The sequence below is a fragment of the Ambystoma mexicanum genome, chromosome 3p (genome assembly GCF_040938575.1).
Source record: "Ambystoma mexicanum isolate Mex_15411 chromosome 3p, UKY_AmexF1_1, whole genome shotgun sequence".
In the NCBI taxonomy this organism is placed as follows: Eukaryota; Metazoa; Chordata; class Amphibia; order Caudata; family Ambystomatidae; genus Ambystoma; species Ambystoma mexicanum.
In genome coordinates this window covers 1,028,575,575-1,028,598,991 of record NC_090925.1, presented here as the reverse complement: position 1 = coordinate 1,028,598,991, position 23,417 = coordinate 1,028,575,575, and positions in this window count along the sequence as shown.

The following is a 23,417-nucleotide window of genomic DNA, read 5'->3' as shown; positions in this document are numbered from 1 at the left end:
GCATTCTAACAGATGAGCACATGTCTTTTTTTCACTGCAGAAGTAATTCAGGGCCTACCAACAATCAAATGTGATGTTTAACACACTTTCCTATGGGAAGGTTTATGGGTGGGATTTTAGGTAACGATTACCCAATCCCTAGTGTGCACATATAGGGTTCCATATGTAGCTTGGTAGAGGGGGCAAATTACTTATTTGTACTATATAATCTCCTGTTGTCAGTTCAACGCTGGAGAATGTTGGAGTGAGACTTTGGCTTTTGATCTTGCTTTTTCCCCAGTCTATTGCAATAAACTGGTTATCTTGCATTTGGCATACCACAATCACTCTGTGTCGTCTCTTTTTTGACAAATACCAGTTAGAGGGCGATTTGGCTTCGAGACCCTCTTTCCATAATAGCAATGTATGCCGTGGGCTTGGCCATGACAAAGGATGGGGCCACTGGCCAGCACCAAAGGCCACAGTTAGTTGCCGGTTAGTGTTAAAAAATACCAATGTGCATGGTTAAAAGCCATGCCTAGTAACCCATTACTATTTTAAAATATATAGTGGCCAATGTTGTCATGACAAGCTTAACTCGGTGCATTCCTGCTGCAAAGTCCAGGATCAAATAAATATTATAAGAGAAAGGATTCACAATGACAAACAAAATGGCATTATGGGGACATCAATGGAAACACGCTGAGTTAAGCTATTCATGACTTCCCACATTGTTAGGATTCCTTCGGGGTTGTTGTGGAGGAGATGGAGGAAGCACCATTGTCGCTAAAGGCAGTGGAATGCAAGATGGCGCCTCCTTGGTTTCATCTCTGTAATTCACAGGTAGCGCTCTAGCCTTTTTCAAGATGGCGGCACGCTCACTACCCGTTCTATATCTGTCATCACAACAAACGGGTAGGTGCGTCGCTACTGTCTCGCTCCGTTGTGCCTAAGCTTTTAGCCTCAGCACTTCGAACTCCTTGCTACTTCATTAGTGCTACTGTTTCCCTATCTCCGTTTCCTTCCTCTCCCTTCCTCTTAGCTTTCTTCATCACGCTTCTTCGCGGGACTTACTCTTTCCTTTTCTTTTTTCCCTTTCATCTACCTTCCTTCCTTCTGACAACTCTTTCTATTCTTCGATTCAGTTTATTTTCCTTGGGCGATTCTTGCCGCCGTTATTCCTCTGCTTATTTGGGAACTTTCCCGTTTCCTCCTTTCAAGCAGCATTTACCTACCATACTCCTGGTTTTCGCTGCTGCCCTCCTGGAGCCTCTGCGCTTCTTACTCCAGCCGGCAATCACTACGCCTCCTGGGGAACCTTGTGACTTTCTCCGTGCAGCTCTTCGGCATCTTACCCAGCCGTTTTTCAGCTAGCAGCACATACTGCCTTTCACAATCTACTTACCATCTTTCTACGATTGCTACAGACTCCACTCCACTACGATCCAACTGCAGCACCGCAAACACCTGCTTCTACGGAACTTGGAGCATCTTCTGGACTACGACGAATTGGGTTTTCTTCCCCACGAGGGTTTCCCAAGGGTGCTGCCCCCGTGGTGCACAGAGCCTAGTTACTGGCCTCTGGACGCCTCGGGGGACGCATTCCCATTTTTTACTGGTCAGCCAATGCCAGCACCTGCACAAGACTGCCGCTGTGAGTACTCAAACGTGTGTCTGTGTAATACACATCTGCTGAATTTGAATGGTTTTGTTGTGTTAAATCTGAACAATTTTAACTACACATTAACTAAGGTATTTTCTGTGACTATATTACAGTTATGGTTAAGTTGCTAAACTCATAGGAAGAGCCCTTTTTTGGCGGTTTATAACTTCGCTCCCCCTGGTGCAACAAACTTTGCAAAAAAAGTATATGGCCGGCTCTGAATTCTTTCGCCAACTTGGGTAAGGTTTCGTGCAGGGGGGGCAGAGTTATAGGGGGTCTCAATTTCTATTTTTCCCCTTAGATTGAATGGACATATTTTCACCAAATTTGTGGCAGGAGTGGGGGTTTGGGCCAGAAAGCATGCTTTTGTGTGTTCGGTGGAAATCCAACCAGTACTTTTGTTGCAAATTACTGAAATGCACATCCCAAACAATTAGTGACCCATTTCCCTGTTCGCTCCATGGACGGAAGTCTCATTGGCCTGCGGCAGGGAAGCGTGCTGTGCATCAAAGTTTTTGGGAAACGCCGCCATGGTGTATCTGAGGACAGTGCGAAGGCGGAAGGGTCTGGAAAATGTACCATACGCCATGTGTTGGCGGCAAGAAGGGAGGGAAAGAGTGGGGGAGTGAGAAGTGGTTCATGTGACATATGTAGATAGGTGGAAGAAGACTGAGGAGTGCTTGCAGTTTCGCGTGTACTGCGTCAAGTCGCGGGTAGGTAGACAGGCAAGCACTTTGTGTGGTGATTGGAGGCAGGTGTCATAACAGCCCGATAGCTTCTGCCGCGACATGTTTGCGGCGACCTCTTTCCATGGTGGGTGGTGGCAGGTGAATTTTAGAATGGGAATGAATTGCACATGACATAGGTTCGGTGGGAACGCGGGTGGCTGTGCTATGCCGATGGAATGCAGTAGTTGGGCACATGGTGGCATGTATGGGTGCAGGAAGTTGCACTGTGGATAGTCAAAGTTGGTGACATGGTGACCTGTAAAGAATGGATTTGGAGCATATTTCAGATGCAATAGAGCAGAAAAAGTGAGGTGCCATGTGTGCATGTTTGGTTTTGCAGGTGAGGACACTGTTGCAACATGGTAAAGGTTTTGATGTATGCTTGGCAATGGTGCTGTGAAAAGTCATGCAGTGTGGGCACTGGTGCTGGGTTTGCATACTGTCAGTATGGAAGAGGATATGGTAGAAGTGCATCTTAATTGTGCTTGGTTACTATGCTGTGTGCAGAATTGTTGAAGTAGGGCCAATGTTGTGAAAAAGTTGTATTTAGGTTGGTAGTGACACAATACTTTGTGCATGGGTGTGGCTAGGGGTGGTGGAGGCTCTGGTATGTTTGTGGATTCTGCTGATAGCAACCTGTTTTCGTGAATGGGTGCAATGCAGAGGTTCATTATGTGATTGGTAGATGTGTGTGCAGGTTGGGTAGGAGTGCTGGTGGCAGTGGTGTGTATTTAGATTAGCGTAGTTGATGATATGGTCACATGCATGGTGGCATTACATTGCGGTGCCTGTGTTGAAGGCCTAGCCTATTGGGTGCATGGCCAAAGGCCGTAGGCCATGCATTGAAGAGCCCAGGACTAGAGGAAACCCACCCCACTAATGCAATTTTAACTATGCATCTGAAAGAAGGTGGTGACCTGTAAATAATGATTGTAGAGTACATTTCAGACACCATAGAGCAGCAGAAGTGAGCTGGCAGGTGTGTATGTTTGGTTCCCTAGGTGAGGTCGCTGGTAAAACATGGTAAAGTTTTGGATGTGTGATTGGAGATGGTGCAATGAAAAGTCACGCAGTGTGGCACTGGGTGCAGTTTGTGCATACTGGCATTATGGCAGAGGGTATGGTTGAAGTGCATCTTGTATGGGTTCTTTACTATGCTGTTTGCAGATTTGTTGAAGTAGGGCCAATGTTGTGAAAATGTGGTGAGGTTGGCAGTGACACAATACTTTGAGAATGTCAGTGGGTATGGGGTGATGGAGGCTGTGGTATATTTGTGGACGCTGCTAATTGAGACCTGTTTTCGTGAATGGTTGCTTTATGGTGTGAGGGAGTTAGGTTGAACGTGCTGCTAGGTATGTTACGTTTGTGCACAATGTTAGGTGCCCACATGGTTGCATGCATGGATTTATAGTGTTGTGCTGGGTGTGGGCAAGGGTGGACTGTTGTGTGCATGCGAATAGTGTGCTGGGTGTGCCGCAGTATCATTGTGGATGCTGAAATAGGGCCTCCTGTAGGAAACGTTTCTGGTGGAGGGGCTTTGGAAGCAAAGGGAACGTGCTGTCAGAGTGTTTAATGGAAAATATGGAGTTGTGCAATGCCGAGGTTCAGTATGTGATTGGTGCAGGCACTTTTGAAAATTTCATAGTCACCAATAGGCGCCGCTAAGGGAGTGTTGGAAAATTCAAGTGCAAAGGGAAGAAGTATTGTGTCTGCTTTACTGGGGCGTCGCACTAGCTGTAGCCTGGAAAGAGCACACGCCACATCATGGCCTTTGAGCATGGAGCCTTCGCAAATGGAACTGTGAGGTTTCTCCAATGAGGATTCGAGGGTGTGGTTCACCGGAAGGGGCAGTGACATATTTACCCAAACTTCGATGCAGTGAGGTTGCCAGAGATGGACAGACGGCGAGTGCTTATAGTTGGTGATACCTTTGTGCACGATCTGCACAGGTATGACATGGAAAGATGCTTCGATGCAGACTTTCAGTTGGAAGGAGTGCAGGCTTTTTGGGGCACACTTTATGAGTGGGGTTTCGGGTGCATGGATCTCCTTTGCAAATGTGTGGGCTCTGTTGGTACTGTATATGTGGTGGTCGTGCATTTTGGAGGACTTCATTTGGGGCTCATGTCGTGCTCACGTTTGCTCACTTACTTAAAGAAGTTGATGACAGCTGTGATGCAGATATTTCCTATTGCAAAAGTGATTTTCTCATCAATGACACCAAGAGGACTTTGGGAACATGCTGGTGTAATTTGTCCACAGCCAGAGGTCAAAAGATGTTGGATAAACAGAAGCATGTGCAACTTTGTGTGTAGTGCTGGAATGTTCGGCACCGACTCTGAATGCGTTAATAACCAGCCAGATTTCCAGTGGTTCAAAGGAAATGGCAATTGTTTTACCTCCATTGGCAATGCTGTTGTGTTTGCCACTCTACACAAAGCGTTGCAGAGAATCTTGTAGAAATGTAAGATCATTGTTCATATTCAATTGAGAAAAATGTCAGGAGGAGAAGCAAACAGACAGTGAGCAAAAGAAAGAAAAACAAGAAGAAAAAATAATTATGAATGCACGTACATAAGAAAAACACGTCAAAAAGAAAAAAATATATGTGTTTTTAGAGACAATCCTAAAGACACAATCCCCAGCTCCTTTTAGGATGGCAGCTATGGCATTGGCACTGTGGAGACTCAGCCATTGGGCAATGTGGTTGCTGGTTGTGTTGTGTACACAAACACTGTGAGAGAAGGTCTGTTTGTACAGATAAATGTAGGAGGCTATGGTGAAAGTGTGCATGCATCCTGTTTGTATGCATGCACTAAATGCACTTGCTTAATGTTGCTAATATACTTTCCCAGTTGCTTTTGTGGGATAACTTTTCTGACATTTGTAGTACATGTATTAGAGTGGAAAGACCATATTGTGAAGTGTACAAGGTACATGGCAGGCATCATGTTGTTATGAATGCAGCGTGTACATCATACGATATGATGTACTATGGTATTTTGTGCCATCTGTATCGTGCTTACAAACAAGTGTGTGAAGGCATGTAGAGGAAAAGGTGGTGGAGCGTAGGCCACACAGAGACATTGAATAATCTAGGCCAGCTGGCATTTAGAGTGTACAAGTGAATGGGAAGGGGGAGGGCAAAGTGTAGTACATGGGAACATTAAAAAATGCAAATACATGCAACTACGGCCGGTGCTGGAAAGTGCAATGATAAGTGTACACATCAAGTGGTGATTGGACTGTTAGGGTTATAGAAAACAGTCCCCAAGTTGGCAGAAAGCCAGTGCAGGGGTGGAACTGTAGGGAGGGAGGTGGCCTGGGGCACAGATTATAGGGTGGGTAGGAAACCAGTGCACAATACCTTTTAGCCCGGAAATGAGCAGGGGAGAGGAGGGGAAAAGGAAGAAGCACATGGAAAGGTTTTCAGGTGCTTTCAGACCCTGCCATGCTTCTCCCTAAGGTCCACGGAGACAGAGAGCATGTTCCACAGGGAGGCCCCAGCAAAATAAACACATCTACCACCATCTGGTTGCGCATAGAAGCAACTGACCCTGCGGGAGTAGGAGGCAGATTTAGGAAGTGAGAGTGCAAGGTATTGAGGTCCCAAGGACCAGAAGGAATTAATGCACAGGGCCTTTATCTTATTGTTCGCAGCCATTGGGAGCTATTGCAGACATTTTAGTCCAGCAGAGATATGATCCCTGTCATTCAGGCCAAGGACAAGTTGTACACTCCTCTCATGGATGAGTTGCTGAGGGCTCAGTGTGGAACCTGGTAGATTTAGAAAGAGCCTGTGGCAACAGTGCAGCGTACAAAGCACCACAGTCGTGCAGACACTGACCTTTGGAAAGTGATTGTAGGTTTCTAAGATACATTCAGTGGTGGCTTTATTGGCTTCTTTTTACGAGTTATGTAGTAGGTGGGTTAGTGGGGAATAATTTTAGTAGCATGGGCTTAAGGAAAGAACAGAGTTCCTGTTTCATTAATATAGTGTATGACATGGGTAAATGAAAATGTTGCAAGCACATAACAAGAGATTGCCACTTCATGGTAGGAGATGGGAGGAACATCAGTATGCTTTTTAAACACGTAGTGGACGCTTAGAGGCAGATATCATGCGCAGAGGCCCTTCTAACAGAGTTATGAACACACTGCCAAAAATGTTTTCATAGCTTTCTTTTGTGGTGATGGATGCTTATGTGGATGAATGTGCATGTATAACTCGCAATGTTTCAGTGAACTTTTCACTGGACATGCTTTCGAATAACAGCACACGTGCAAGCTGATTTTGTAATGGTACACATGAAGTGTTGTGGAGAACTGACATTGTAAGATTCTGAAGTCTTGGAGGGCATTGGTGGATGCGTGTGTGAGTAATACCTAATAAGGGCGTGGTGGGAAGAGGATAGTGGAAAGGGAAGAAGGACTGTTCATGATTTACTAGGGTGCGGCCCTCACAATGCTTTGCATGCACGTGCTACATTCTGTGCTTTTAACAATGCTGGCCAATGGAAATGCGACTGTTGCAATTGTCCAATCAGGTGGTTAGAGTGTGCATCACAGGAAAGGGCGGCCATATTTTGTTTCATTACTCTGTGTAGTGATGCTGCTGGTAGAGATGGCGAGATGCACAGTTTTCATAGTGGGTAATCGCTTTGTGCTAAATCAGATCCAGTATGCCGTGGAAAGAGGCCTTAATGGCAATTTGAATTTGGACGAAGTGGAGGCTTTCTGGTGTGGTGTCGCAGTCTGTACTATCGACCATTTGCTTGCACAATGTTGACGAGTGGCCACTTTAGGTACTGTACATGTTGTGGTAATGCACTATGGAGCATTGCTTTTGGGTTCCATAGCTTGTGCAAGTGTGTACTGTCAATTGAAAAAGACGATGAAAGAAGTGCAGCACATTTTGCCACTGTGAAGGTGCTTTTCTCATGTATACCACCAAGTCCAGTGTATAACTATTCCAATGAATGTTGTCGGCAGCCAGAGGTGGGAAGGTGTCTTATCAACAGAAGCATGTGTAACTTTTTGCGTGCTGATGGGATGTACTCCTATGAGAATGACAACATGTGAAACCAAAAAACACTGCACATTCCCCCATTATGGTAAGCTCAGCAACCATAACTCGCAGCATCTACATCCATTGCTAAGACTAACACCCAGGACATCAAAGATGACATCACAAATATCATTGATGACATCACTGATGACAACACATGTGAAAATAATGTTGACGAAAAGTCCCTACCTACAAGGGGTTCTTTCTATTATGTTGGTAGCAAGATGTCAGGGGTGATTGTGTAATGTTAAATATGTAATAACTAGCTAACAATTCAAGACTTAATACACCCTTGTGCTAGTACAAACAATACATATGAAGACCCAATGCATACAAATCAAAGGCACATACAGGGAAACTCAAGTAAGGAAGAAAGAAACAGCATCATCACAAAGTTTATCTTCCTGTATACAAATTAATTGTGAGTTTGAGGCCTGCTATTGCCCCATGCATATGCATCACAAGCTCAGACCAGACCCTAAGGAAAGTACTTTAAGAACACACAACAAGGTTACCATTTCCATATACAGCACCTTTTCAATTTTTATATTGTGATTGTCAGTGAATAAAACCACCTGGCCTAGATTTTTCAATGCATCAAAATAAGTAAGGCAGACATATGATGTCATCAGTGATGTCATCACTGATATTTGTGATGTCATCTTTGATGTCCTGGGTGTTAGTCTTAGCAATGGACGTAGATGCTGCGAGTTATGTTTGCTGAGCTTACCATAATGGGGGAATGTGCAGTGTTTTTTGGTTTCACTGTGAAGTGTAACATCCCTTTAACAAAGTTTTTTTTACTGAATGTGCCTATATATATAGAGCAGGGAACGAAAACAAAGGGGCTAAACGTGATGTCGTCAGTGATGTCATCAGTTACATTTGAGATGACATCTTTCATGTTCTGGGTGTGACTGTTAGTAGTGCACAGTGGTGATGGCAAGTATAGGGGCTCAGTCTGCCATAACTGGTGAATTTCAGGGGTTTTTCGGTTGTAATTGGTACCATTATGGGGAGTCGAAAACATTTTTTTAGTGAAGTGCACAGGGTTTTCGAAGGGCAACTTAACCATAACGTCCTTTCAACAAAGTTTTTTCTTGTAGTGAATTTTACAGGTTTTTGGGAGGGCAGCGTAACCATAATGTCCCTTAAACAACGTTTTTTTAACTGAATGCCATAGGTTTTTAGTAGTGTAAATACATCATAACAGTACGTTAACAAAAATGTTGTACTACATTTATCAGTGTTCTAATAGTAACACGTAAGCCTACTACTGTAAAGGAACTTTTGAAGTAACTACCCACCTTCCGAAGGATTCCACATTATCATATGCTGGCGCACAGCATGGGGGCATGTTAGAAAAGTCATACGCACTTCACAATGACATGTGTAACTGGGTGATAGTGGGGAAGTACATTGTATATTCTTGTACAAACGTGAAAATGGAAAATTTCCGGCACAGAACTCCACAAGGCAAGCGTGCAACACAATATAAGCAAAACTGCATACTGACGTATCTGGATCATTAACCCCCATTCCTCCCCAAAGAGTGGGGGATGAAAGCCATAAGCAATCGAGATTTTACAGCAGTAACCCGTGCTACCAAGAAAGAGGATTTTTTGTCTTCAACCAAACGCCTCCAGTGTTCCCGGCTGAAGAAAACAAATCCTTTTTCAAGATGGCCACCATAGAAACGGAAGACAAGTGTTGGATAGAAACCCTTCTTCGCTTTCCATTGCAGGCTACAGAAAGCAAAAATGAAACTGTGTGACCGTAAAGGCAGCTCCACAGTTGTGTTCCTTGAGAAATGTATGGTTATAAGCAACACCTTTACCAGAAACGCAGTCCCGGGTGGACAGGGCGACCTCAATGCAATGTTTTGTCCCTTCCAGTAATGGCCAGTAGCCACATCCCTGACATTGTGGCCTGTAACCATACATAGAGGCTACCCCTCAGAGACGGAAGCTGTACCATTGATTTGTTATGTACATGAGTACACTTGTTAAATATCAAAACACTATCACATGCACAACATAAACCTTTTCAGGTGTTGTCAATGACCTTTACATACATGTGTTGTACATGTAGTAATTTTTTTCTGTAAAAATGTGCTTAAAAAAACGCAAAGGAATAGTCTTACGTTTACATAAAATCTGAAACAAACTCTGTGATGGGAAGCGCAATGACGTTAGAAATACTGGAAGCAACACCATTACCACTCACCGTTCGACACATAATTTCGTAAGTGGCACAGGTGGAAAGGTGTGAAGATATGTGTATTGTGAGGGTGTAATCATGTATTATTCTACAAACATTTCTGTGCACCAAACACTTTCAGTGCACCTTACCTAATTTTCCTGCTTTTAAGAAGATAGTAATTATTCTGAACTAATGTTGGTTAATAGGGCATCTGGGTGACAGAAATTGGTCTGACGGTGACATAAATTGGCCTGACATCACTAAAGGATATGAGATGGGCCTGACCCTCCCATATCCAAAGCAAGTGGGGTATGGAGTACCTTCCTCCATAACGTTCCTTGGCAGCTTAAACAAATGCGTCCATATTGACGTACGTGCCGTGATGTATCACCTACAAAAGAACACATTACAACATGCAACGTAGTATGCCACATTCTGAAAACAGAGAGTACATTTGTAAAAAAACACTGACATTTAAAAATTAGTACAGTAGTTTTATTTCACAATAAACTGAACAAAATCATCGCCCTAAGCAATTAGTAAAGTAGTTGGGTTTAACAATGAACTGTGAGAAATGATTGCCCTATGCACAGTGGTAAGTTTCTGTCTTTCGTCGACAATGAAAATGGTAATGGGCACATTGGTTTCTTTCACACACAGAAAGTAAGCGTTGCAGCCACAGTAGTCATTTTCCTCCCACATTGATGTGCAAGACGACGTCAACCACTGTGAGCTACACCACCAGAAAGGATGGAATGTTACTTCTTATTGCGACAGCAGTGTACCGACATAGAGGTCCAACTCGATCATCCCACTGAATTATAATGCACAGACAACCGGTAATGAACAGGTGCATTTCACGGTTAAAAAAGGCGTCACTCGTCAGCTGTAATGCGTGACAATCACAATAGGGAAGGAAGTATCTGAGGTGAAAAGCGTAAATAAAACGTATATCAATACGCAACATCTGCACAAAACAAAGTTGTAACACATACTTTTACTACTAAATAATATTTTAATTTGGGAAATGGACTGGCACCCTACAAATGGCGACAACGTGCAATGTCCATAATGGCGTAAACCTTGTAATGCATTAGGAAAAAATAATTTTCTTCCCCCAAAGTAAACATTTAATGTCAATTCGGTATATAGGCGGGAAAAATTCACTTACATGATGTGGACCGGCATATTGCAGAATTCTGAGATTGTGGTGATGGGTTCTAACTTCCACAGGGTACTGGCCCCCCAGCAGTAGGTGTCTCCATTCCTCAAATGCCCGTTTTATCGCCAACAGTTCCTTTTCAAGCACCGAATAATTCAGCTCTGCAGGTGCTAAGGTGTTCGATAAATAAGCTATAGGACGTTCCTGACTCTGATCATCCTTTTGTAGTAATACCGCTCCCAAGGCATATTGTGTTGCATCTGTCTCCAAGAGGAATGGACGTGATTGGTCTGGGTTCATCAGTATTGGTGCAGAAGTAAACCTGGTTTGTAATTCATCAAAGGCTTTTTGAGTCCGTTCTGTCCACAAGAATGTCACTCCCTTCTTGAGCAAGTTAGTTAAGGGTTGTGTCAGAGCGGAAAAATTAGGAATAAACCTTCTGTACAAGTTCGAAAACTCCACAAACCTTTGCATGTCCTTGCATGACACTGGAGTGGGTCAATCTTTTACGGCTGAAACCTTTTCAGGATCCATAGCAATCCCTTGGGCTGATAAGATGTAACCTAAATAGGTTACCGTGGGTTGGTGAAAAGAGCATTTCTCCAGATTGCAGAAGAGATGGTTATGGCTAAGCCTCTTGAGTACTTCTCTCATCTGGGATTCATGCTCGATGAAAGTCTTAGAGAACACCAGAATATCGTCAAGGTAGACAATGACGGAATGTAAAAGTAGGTCTGCAAACATATGGTCAATGAATCTCTGGAACACGGCGGGAGCATTGGAAAGTCCAAAAGGCATTACCTGATATTAAAAATGTCCGAATGGGGTCCTAAAAGCCGTCTTCCATTCGTCTCCTTGTCTTATTCTGATCAAATGATAAGCTCCTTTGAGATCCAGCTTAGTGTACACAGTGGCTCCTTTGATGGCCTCCAGAATATCCGGTATTAATGGCATGGGATATTTATCAGGAATGGTTATTTTGTTCAATCCCCTGTAATCAATACAGGGCCTAAGCTCGTTGGTATTTCTTTTCGGGATAAAAATAAAGATGCCGCTGCTGGGGACGTGGACTCGGTAATCAACCCATTCTTTAGATTTGTGTGTTAGTATTCCTGCAGAACCCTCTTCTCCAGAGCGGAGAGAATGTACATTCTCCCAAATGGCAGGGGTTGTTGGGGTACTAACTCAATAGCACAGTCATCTCTTCTGTGAGGCGGTAACTGTGAATATTCCTAAGTGGAAAAGACCTCGGCAAATTGATTATATATGGCGGGAAGGCCCGATACATAATTAAGGATGGTGGTTGTTTTTGGATCATTCAAAGTAGTACAAGATTTGGTCGGGATGTGTCCTTTCTCTTTAATACAATGGGCCAGACGAAACTCTGAGCCTAAGAAGAAAGACCCGGCTGACCAATTGATAAAAGGGTTATGTTTGCGTAACCATGGTAATCCTAAAATGATGGGATAGTGTGCGGCTCTGATTATGTCCATCGAAATAATCTCATGATGGTTTCCAATGGACATGATCAGTGACCCGGTTTGACTGATTATGGGACCTGAAATAAGAGGACTCCCGTCAACTCTTTCAACCGGTATGGCTTCTAGTTTATTGGATTGTGGAAGATTATTCTGAGTGGCCCATTGATCATCAATGAAATTGCCCGCGGCTCCACAATCTATCAGTGCGGAAACCTGCAGGCCACTATGATTCCCGAATCTTAAAGTGACTTGAAGGACCAGCATGTATTGGTGAGAAGACCCGGTACACATAGAATTCTGTAACTCGTTTGAGGAACCTTTTGGGGTAGGTGTTTCCCGAACCATGGTTCCTCCTACGGTCGGGCGTTGGCGTTTCCCGACCTTCTTGGAGGAGCGATGGGACACTCCTGAACTGAATGGGTATTCGCCCCACAATACATTCACAGGCCCTGTGATCTCCTCCTCGACCTTTCCTCTGGTGATAATGGACCCCTAGCAGTGTTACCCAATTGCATGGGCTCTTCTGATGTGCTGGCTTTATTGGATGAGGAAGCTGGAGTAAAGGGACGTTGAGTTCTTCCCTTCCTTCCCTCACTGCTCCGTTCTTTCAGACGGTAATCCATCTGCATCAATAAGGCAATGAATTCAGTCAGTGATGCGGGTTTGGGTACCCGCGAGACTTCATCTGTTAATTCTTTGGAAAGTCCTCTTTGAAACAGTGTGACCTGAGCATCGTCCGACCAGGTAGTTTCACTAGCCATCTGCTTGAATTTGGTGATATATGCTAAAATATCTAGGTTTCCTTGTCTGAGATCTAATAGATGTTCTTGGGACGCAACCCGTATCTCTTGTCGCCCGAACATCGTTCTTATACTGTTGCAAAAAGCAGTATGTGAATCCAAGATCGGATTATTGGAGGTGACCAATGGGGTTGCCCAAGCTAATGCGGGACCGGTCATCTGGGAAATCATGTTCCCAACGCGGTCTCTATCTGTGTGAAAATAGGTACCCTTAAATGCAAATTGAATGGTACAGGCATCTAAGAACTCTTTGGGCCTCATTACAGGCTATTAGCGCCATGGTTGCCGCCGGTATTTTACCGTGTCCACCTTGTTGGATGGCGGAATTACCGCCCTACTCCAAGGTGAGCGGGGGCGGTAATTCCCCATTCACCAAGGCCCTTCCCCCATTCCCATTTTTGCCCCATAGGGCATAATGGGAATGGGGAAGGCACTACTTACGTACCGCAAATTGCGGTACCGTAATTAGCACCGAGGTCCCTTTGTGGCACCCTACTTTAACGGCTGGTAAAACCAACCGTTAAGGTCGGGTCCTGCAAAGGGAACTCGTAGTAAGGCGCAAAGGGTTTACCGTACCGGTGCCCTTACCGGTACCGGTAAACCCTTACCGCCTACCGTGTAATGAGGCCCTTTGACTTTATGCAGATTACCGTCAAACTGACCTCCTGTCAAAGGCCCAGGCGGCACCTCCGAACAGTGAGGAGTTCGGTTTATTATGACCTGTTGGGCGGCAGCTAGCTGGGCTGTCTGCTGTTGGTTTTGCTGTGCTGCCTGCTGCTGGTTCTGTGGTAAAGTGGCATTCTCCTGTTTGAGAGTTTGGACCTCGAATGTGAGAGACTGAACTGCGGCTATCAATTGCTGTATTTGTTGATCCATTTTAGGATCAATGAGTTTTCTGAATCTGTATCTGAGTCAGACCACTGTTCTCCTTCTTTTTGGGTGTTGCTAACTGTGATAACTGTAATATTTCAAAAACCATTACATGCACTCTGACTCCAATACAGACGAATAAAACTCCTTCCTCTCTCTTCTTTGGGATAGATGGTTCTTTAATCTTCAGAAGTAATGGGAAAATACCTAGAATCCTCTCCACAATCTGACTTTGCAGAGTCCGACCGTGGTGGAGCCTCCAGGGAAAACCCCTTACGGAGAAAAAACCCTGTAAAGGGCTGCTAGAGAGCGTAGTTTCCTGAAGACTGCTCCCTGGAGATGTTTCCGGTGGATAATAATTAGCCCCTTCGCTTGAACTTCCTAATCTCCTCCAAGATCTATGGGTGCTAGGTGCAAGTAAACACAGAGAGGGATTAATGACACAAAGGATAAGTGTGACAGACCCAGAGAGAGTATCTCGGTTTATTTTCTAAAAGGCTTACCCTTGAAACACCTGAATCAGGCCCGGAAGACTGGAAGGTTAAGTTCCTGGATGGCAGGTTTGAAGAAAACAGGGGGAACAGTTGCAAAGCCTAACAAAGTGTGAAATGAAAATTAGACTACTTGTTTCCCCTCCCAAGCCTGAACCTGTTAAATGAGATGGAATGTCACTTAAGCTTACCACACGAAGGAGACTCTTGAGAGACTAATACCCCGCTTGTGCTGGTAAGGAGGAAGTGGTGTAATGGTCCGTGTAGAAAGATGAATAAGTTCTTAAGAAAGGAGGATTGGGATGAATGGAAAAAAACGGGTAAAGTACGAGAAATGCCAATGAAGGAAATTTGACTCTATATTAAGGATTGTACCGGGACCTGCGTCCTAATATCCCTGGATGAAGGATAGCCTTGTGAGCACAATAATTCCTCTGATTCCACAGAAGGCGGTGGATCGGAGCCACGTTCTGATGGTTGCCTAAAGCGGCCAGTAAAGGCCGGTAAAGGGAGTTCAAGCAACAAGTAAGAGCGGAGAAATAGACACAGGATAGCCGACTCAGTACTTATACAAATAAGAAAAGAAGTGGAAAGGCAGCAGGCACGAAGGCGTACTTACGTCTGCAAAGCGCGGCTGGACTCTGGAATGAGAGAAGCAACGCGCCGATGTGCGGGTGATGGATACGTAAGTACTGCTCGCCAGTCTGGGGGCGTGGCTACAGCCTCTTCCTCATGTGGAACAACTTCTGTACCGTTACTTGCCGCAACGTGATTCTCCATGTTGGATGAGTAAAATGGATGCCGTACATCTCGCCCGTAATACCAAGGTTCGTGTATTCCACGAATCATCACAATTTCATACAATGAGTAGCAAGTTTCACTGTACCGTACGACAGTGCTATCAAGAATACTTCAATGTTTCACTTTCTACTACCAAGTCGCATTAAGGCTCACCCATTCGAAACAGTGTTCCATAAGTGTAACAAGTGCATTGGTGTCTTCTTCTTTTAAAGGATAGTTCCGGGACTTTTTTTTTATTGTCCCTACGGTTCGGCCATGTGTTTTTAAGCATAAATCGGTAGATCGTAGAAAACTTTCCTATGGACCTTACCCGACTTTTCTTCCATTAACGCACTCGAAATCAGCCGCCATTTTGTGATAATCCTATCATTTCCCCCCATCGACCTGGCTCACCTGCGTTTGCGGCACTAAATCATATCCCCCGCCCCTGAAACAGACTTTATCAAAACATTCATATTCCCCGCCTCTATCCGTGACGTGACTGTGCTGTGTAGGCAAACGCGCCCAGGCGTCTTCTACGCGACTCCACACAGAACCCGGAAACCAACACAGATCAGCTCACAACACAGCGCGCCACAATTCGGAATATGAAACTGTACTTTTAAATCAAACCCCAAGATTGTAAATTTGGTAAAGTACATTTATTTGACATCAAATGTTTAGAGAATATTCAGCGATTTGCATTTTTATTTGCTCTCGATCCAAAATAGTTCGTCTTGAGGCAAGCGATGTTCGTGTGCAGTACACAGGGTGTTGGTTTACGATAAAATAAGCTCTTAGGTCGCACTGATAATCGCATGGCTGTTCCAACAACGAGGCACTAGGCCACCACAACGGTATGTATGTTGCATCTAGCCATTAGTACCGCGTAAGGGCATACTTGTATTTGGCGATCGTCCCATAAAATGGTCAGGGTGGTAACGTTGTTCACGCGGAGAAGCAACTGGCGGTTGTAAAAGCCATCCGCCGGTGTCTGGTACTCGTGACACAGACAATAATGAAGGATGTACCTGTTTTAAAAACATAAAAAATGAAATTAGTCTCACCATCAGATCTTTATTAAAATTATTCATTTTATATATTAGGTCGGGAAATTATTTCATAGCTAGGACAGTGCAACTGGGTATTATACGTCATTTCCAGTAACCCACCCCCTCTCCTCTGCCTTTTTCAGAGCCGCCTGAGCGCCAGTGGACCACTTCGTCACTGATATGATATAATATGGCATTTGCAACGCGCCTATACACAAGTGTTTCAAGGCGTGGCGAGGCAGGGAGGGGGGGGGGAACAAGGAGAAGACAGACAACGATCCTACTAGGCCAGGTGTCATTCAGATCGCGCAAGTGCAGGAGTAGGGGGAAGGTAAAAGTGCAAGGGGAAGGGGAGGGGGGAAGTGGAGTACAAGGTAAGTAGCATAAAATAATAAATACATAGGGCCAGCTGGTGGCGAGTGCAAGGGAAGTGCAGAACAAGTGCTGGGACGGGGGGGCTGTAGGATACTGAGACAGTCCCCCAGTGCAGGGGTTGACAGGGAGGCAGTGCAGGTGGAGAGTGGAAGGGCCCAGGACCGTGGTCGCAGACAGTGGACCAGTTGTAGCAGGGGAGAGGGAGAGAGAAAGCAGAAGCAAAGAGGAAGGTTTTGAGGTGCTTCCGTAAAAGGAGATGGTTCTCCTCAAGATAGTGCGCGGTACAAAACAATATGCCACATAGAACGAACAAGTACAACTTAACCCGTCTTTAAAGCTACTGTATAGTAATTAAATTGCGGTATAAACTCATCTAAAGAGTTACTTACATTATATTTGCATTTTCCATTGTGTCTGTGCGTAGGGCAGCCCCAAAATACCACTCCTTCTATGCCGACGTTATTTCTTCTAATGAACGAACATTAAATGGCTATCGTTTCTGAAATTTTATTCATTATCGTTTCTTACGTTATTGCACCACACCCCCAAAAAGAAGTCTTTCGGGATGGTCCCGGCCTGTCAAGGTCAAATAACAATAGAACCTTATACTGAGTTGTGGGCCATTCTGGCACCCGAGCAAAAAATCAAAGCAGCTGACCTTCACTTTGAACGAGCACACATTCCTAGTTAGCTACATTCAGTGTAAGGCCATCTCACAGGACTTGAAATTTACACTCCATCTTTGCATTTTGTCTGCGTGCTTTGCAGCCCCAGAGAACCATAAATACGGAGACATTCTATATTTTTTGAAAAATGATTTATATTACTGTTTGGTTTAATTTAATGCGCAAATGAACAAGGTTGGATAGACACATTGCATGTACACTGAGCAATCACTTTTATTTACACATTACATAGATACACATATTCAATGGGCCTGCAACATGAGGAGACTCGAGAGAACAGACAATCAAATTACAATCATTTAAACCGTGATGTGTATTTCTCAATGAGCTCTGCTTTAGGTGGACATGGAACAGAGGCAATGTTGGGTGGCAATGCAGTTGTCCCCTGCACAGGTTCGTTCACAACTCCATGTATGTGCCTATCTAGGACATCAACAATAAGTCTCTCAATAAACTCATATTGCATATCCTCACCCATTGTTTACTTCTTTTAGTGAAGGCCTTATTGTAGCGAAGCGTCCCTAAAGTTCCGGTCGTCCTACTTTGTTGACGGCCAACATTATGGTTATGTGCCAAGACCGCTAGAAGAGTCCGATTTATCATGCCCTCCATGCCAAAATGCAATCGTTTTGGCCTGTACTTTAGGCACATATTGTGGAACACCTCCAAATCTCCTGTGTGGCAGAATTCCGTGAGTCCCCTCAAATCTCTTGTTATAGTTTTATCAAATACAATCTTTTCAATGGCTTTGTGAGTGGGTGATGAAGGAATCAACCACTTCTTCTTTCGTGCCTCCTCTGTGGACAAATGGCCATGTTCACAATTGTGGAAATGTTGGTTTGTGGTCCAGCGGTGAACGTTGCTACAGTGTAGCATTACTGACCGCCATTTTTCCAGTAGAATTTCCAACGACCCTTCACATGTTTTTGAGCTCCACCAAAGATGGTTGCTGATTGACTTGGACCACTATGAAATACCTTGCATATCTTTTTTTTTACCTGCAGCCGACATTTTTTTATTGATTGTTTTTGCAAGATGCCATACGTCAAATTGGTGATTTATATTTTTGTACTCTTCTCTCATTGTCTTGGCAATTGAAACTTGTCTGTCCGTGGCTATCAGGTCGATCACCATTCCCGCGATTGTAGTTCTTGCAATGATGCTACAAAGCCAACTTTCTCCATGGCCACTGAGGATGTACTTTGTGACACCTGCACGACCACCGAACTCACAATTTTCTTACTTTCCATGTCCTGAAAGTGGTAGGTGCAGTACTTGGCTGAAAATCCTGGGCTGTCGCACTGTCCATCACCGGCTAGCCTGAACCGTTTGCCCGCGAATGTACTTTCAATAGACATTTTTTCCATTCTCCAAGCTTCGCTAATGGCTGGAAATAGATAATCGGTTTGGTATTTGTAGAACTGAGTTTTCGCAATGAAATGGATTCCCACAAACTGAAAGAAATACTCTAACTTTTTAAAACTTGAACCACTAAAAAGTGCGGCCGCTGCACAAAATAGATTGCCTGCTGGCAGTTGCCCCAGCATGGGTTGTGCAGACCATGAGAACGGATGATATTGTGTACAGGTGGCATGTATTTTAAGGTTAGTGCCTCGAATTGCACGAGTCACATTAATCAATGGCTCCCCACATACTTCCCCAACAACCGAATGCCCACATTTCATCTTAATAATAATATCAATCAAACAACTATCGAATACAATGAATTTGGCCTCTTTCCTTATACTGTCACTCTGCATCCCAGCTGGTTCGGCCTGTAACGTTGAGGACATGTCACTCACATTAAAGGTACAATCTCTGATATCGTCTTCCGCTATGTTCAGTGATATTGATGGTGTTTCATTGTCGTCCATTTCATTCTCTTCCATTGCAACATCTGTTCCTTCTCCGGCGATGGGAGAATAAAACAATTTCTTCAACTTTCTCGCGGTCTTAGTTTTTGCGGGTGTGGATTCTGTGAATTGATCTCCGACTGCATCCGAACTACCAGGAATACATTCACTATCAATGGCTGGTGGTGGTATAGCTCCGTTGTCAATCACTTCATATTCTTCCCATTGGCACGATGCATCTCCAGTCTCAAGTCCCTGCCAAAAGGTTTGACAAGCAACATCTCTCGTTCGCTTCACTGTCTGTGTAGATCTAGTTCGTACACCCACTCGCAACTAGAGGACAGATTGGAAAAGGGATGTTCAGTTTAAACACAACTTACAGTATTGAACTATTAACAGTGAAAAACAACATAATATAGTGACCAGGACACTAACCTTCTTTTGCTTTCTTTTCTTTGAAACTTTCTTGCCTCGAACTTCAACATCTGGACGCTGTTGCTCCGACTCGTGTGTGCATGTCTCCACTTCCTCTTGCGCTGCAACGACTATATTTTCATGATAAGCACATCCATCACGCACTGACGCTCCATCGACTCCCTGAAACATAGAACTTTCATTAGTATGTATAATAATATTGAAAACACAAAATGTACTTGGGGACCAATACCCACGTACATCTCAATAGCAAAACACGAATGAACGCATTGTGTAGAACATTCAAACGACAATTATTCACGCATTGTTGATCTAGTTAGATGGAACTGTCAAGATCCATACCTCGGGCTCCGCATAGACTTCCATTGATGATATTATTGAAGATGATGCTTCAGCAACTCCCTGAAACACAGTAATTGCATTAGTATGGTTTTCTATTTTGTTAAAAAGAACATAAACTTTGTGCAGGCGTCAACGGCTCATCTAAATAGACCTGCACAAATGATCAGTTGTCTAAAATAAATAATGGATATCTAAATATGATTCGATTTGCTCGATCGTTGGAAGTGTCACCACCCAGAGATCTGCATCAACTACTAGGGGTGATGTTCTTGTAGAAGAAGCTCTGTCATCTCCCTGAAACATAGTACTTGCGTTAATAAAGAAGGAAGTATAGCGGATGTAATCACGTCATATGATCTCGCTTGATCGAACTGTCAGTATCCATACCTCGAAATGCATAAGAACATCAAGGGACGCTGTAACTGCGGTGCACACTTCTGCAAGCTGTTGCGCCGACCCGTAACTGCATGCTCCCCCTTCTTCTTGGACTAATGCTCCATCGACTCCCTGAAACATAGGACTTTCATTAGTAATGAACACAATATTGAAAAAAGAAGACACATAGGAGGGCGACGACAGAAGGACATATCAATGGCGAAAAAGGAAAGAAACATTGTGTGTAACAATTACGCTACAAGAATGCAAGATCTGATGATCTCCATCGATGGAATTGTCCGGAAACGTACCTCGAGCATCTGAGTGACATCAACGGTTGTCGTCAATGCGTTGGACTCCTCAGCATCTCCCTGAAAGACAGTACTTGAATTATTTTGGATAACAATAATTATAACTGAAAACAAAGACTAGAGGACGAGTACTAGGGTGTACCATTAGGTAAAATAATTACACGATAAATTAAAACTATTGATTTACATGCCTAAAACAAGTCAGTGGCAGAATAGCTAAGTAAGATTACCCGATAGGCGCTTGAAGTGGCTGATGACTGCAATAACGACACGGATGGAGAATCTTCCGCCTTCATATTGAGTGGATACATAAATGGGGAAATTATTGTTAGCTAATGCTACACACTACCGCAAGGCCGAGAGCTAAATCCGTAAACTTGACTCACCAGTGGAGGGATGTGGACGAATAGAGTGGGAATAGCGGTTGAGAGCAATTTTCGCGTCGCTCGCGGTGTTTTCTTCTTTATTAGCAATGATGTGGTGTACATGTCTGAGCTAAAGTGCCTGCTGCAGATGCGGTATCGATAACCCCTCTTGTCCGCAAAGACTTCTAGGACTCTACTTTCAAGCTCAGATGGTGGATATCCGCAATATCGGACCCATTCTCTTATCTGATCTATTGTCTTAGGGAAAACATGCATTATAGTACCTTCAGATTTATTATGGGTCTTCGAAGGGCAACCGCCAATGGAACAGGCAGGCATTGTGGAAAGTTCTGAAAAGTAAAGATCAACAATTCTCTATGAATACCAATGTGTTAAAAAATTAAATGACACATAAAAGGTTCAATGCAAGGTTCGTTTTGGTTCTTGGAACCATACACGTTATTCACATGCGGGTAAGTATTTGAATAACTTTAAAAAAATAGAAAAATAATTTGACTAAACTCAGAACATGTGACTAGTTCCTTGCATGTACTGTCTTGAACGAAAATAAAACATGGATGCAATTTGATGACTACTATCAAATAGATATAAATTAAAAAATTGGATGCAAAATGATTATGGTACATGGCCTTACCTTGACGAACAAACAGTTAGATGCAGGGATCAGAGTAGTTTCTTGTCGTAGAACAGGGAGCAGTTCACAGGTTGCAAACTGACGAGTTTGCTCGAAGTGGTCACGGAAGTTCACAGAGACGAAGAGCAGATAACCAGCACCTTCACGGGTTGACTAGCAAAGCGCAAAGAAGTTCTCATTAGAAATATGAAGTGGGTTATAAAGAATTCGAAACAGGGGTGTGTTTGTGAATGAATGACGTGTATATGTCGTGGCATTATGCGGTTTGCAGGGGGGTGTCCAGCGTGAGGGGGGATGCTTGGCAGGAGACACGGGGTCTGGAGGTAGACATGGGAACAACAACCCATGCTCTATAGACCACTTTGAAGTGTACATGGTCTTTGGCACCTCTTGGCCTTTATCGCTCCCTGACAGCTCCACTTGCCAGCGCAAGTACCCCGGTGCGAACTGCCTTTGATAGGGCGGGGGGTGGATTGGGGCGGTGGTCGTGCAGACAAGACACAGGAAGACTCGTGAATGGAGACACACTTATGCGGTTTGCAGGGGGGTGTCCAGCGTGAGGGGGATGCTTGGCAGGAGACACGGGGTCTGGAGGTAGACATGGGAACAACAACCCATGCTCTATAGACCACTTTGAAGTGTACATGGTCTTTGGCACCTCATGGCCTTTATCGCTCCCTGACAGCTCCACTTGCCAGCGCAAGTACCCCGGTGCGAACTGCCTTTGATAGGGCGGGGGGTGGATTGGGGCGGTGGTCGTGCAGACAAGACTCGTTTGCCGCAGGGCCTCACCAAGGAGAGGCCATCTAACTGCATGTAAGAGGCAGGCTGCAGGATCTAGTACATGGAAGGCAGGGGGGTGAGTTTATAAATACCTCACCCTCCCAGGAGAATATATGGGTGCAGTTCACCCTGGAGACCCTGGATGCCTAGGCAGTTAGTCAGCAGCAGGCTGGCCTGTGGTGGCAAGGCGGCACGGGCCAGAGGGGGTCATCTCTGTAACCGGTGCCCAAAAGGATGATTTATTATGATCAACCATATTGATTATTTACCTATAACCATGTTTTGTATCAATAAAATCCAACGGCCTTTTATTGCCAACGCTTGAACAAAGTGGTGTGGTAAGTATTTTTGGGGGAGGAGGCAAGGCCGGGAGGCTTGATGCCAACCCGCAAAATAACATATGTATGTCTGCTGCATATGGGTTCAATGGTTATGTGGATTGAAGGTGGGCGGCCAGCGTGAGGGAGGATGCTGGCCGGAGACATGTGGTGTGACAAGACAAGGCACAGGAAGACTATTCAATGGAGACACACTAGATTCATTTAAAAAATCAAAACAACCATTGTTAAAATATATGTTGGGTTTTATTTTAGATCTTAATTTCAATTGAACATAAATAATAAACATTACACATTGTAAAGTTCCGGTTGCAGCACATCCAGGGAAAATCCGCGGTATTGTCCACTGTCGCTGGGGAAATGTTGTCTAATGGCAAGTACCGCACAGGCAGGTATTACTCTCCGAACGCGGTGTACGAGCCTCCCGTGAAGCCACCAAGTGAAGCAACGATAGGACACCAGCCTGTACCACCTGTGAAAAAGAAAGATGCAAACTGTATTAAAATGACAAAACTTTCTTATCAATGTCGATTCAGGTAAAAAATGTCATTCTGCTTTGAAAAAAATTCCATCTAGAAAACGCACAATATGGAACCAATTTACATGCGTTCGAATGATATGTA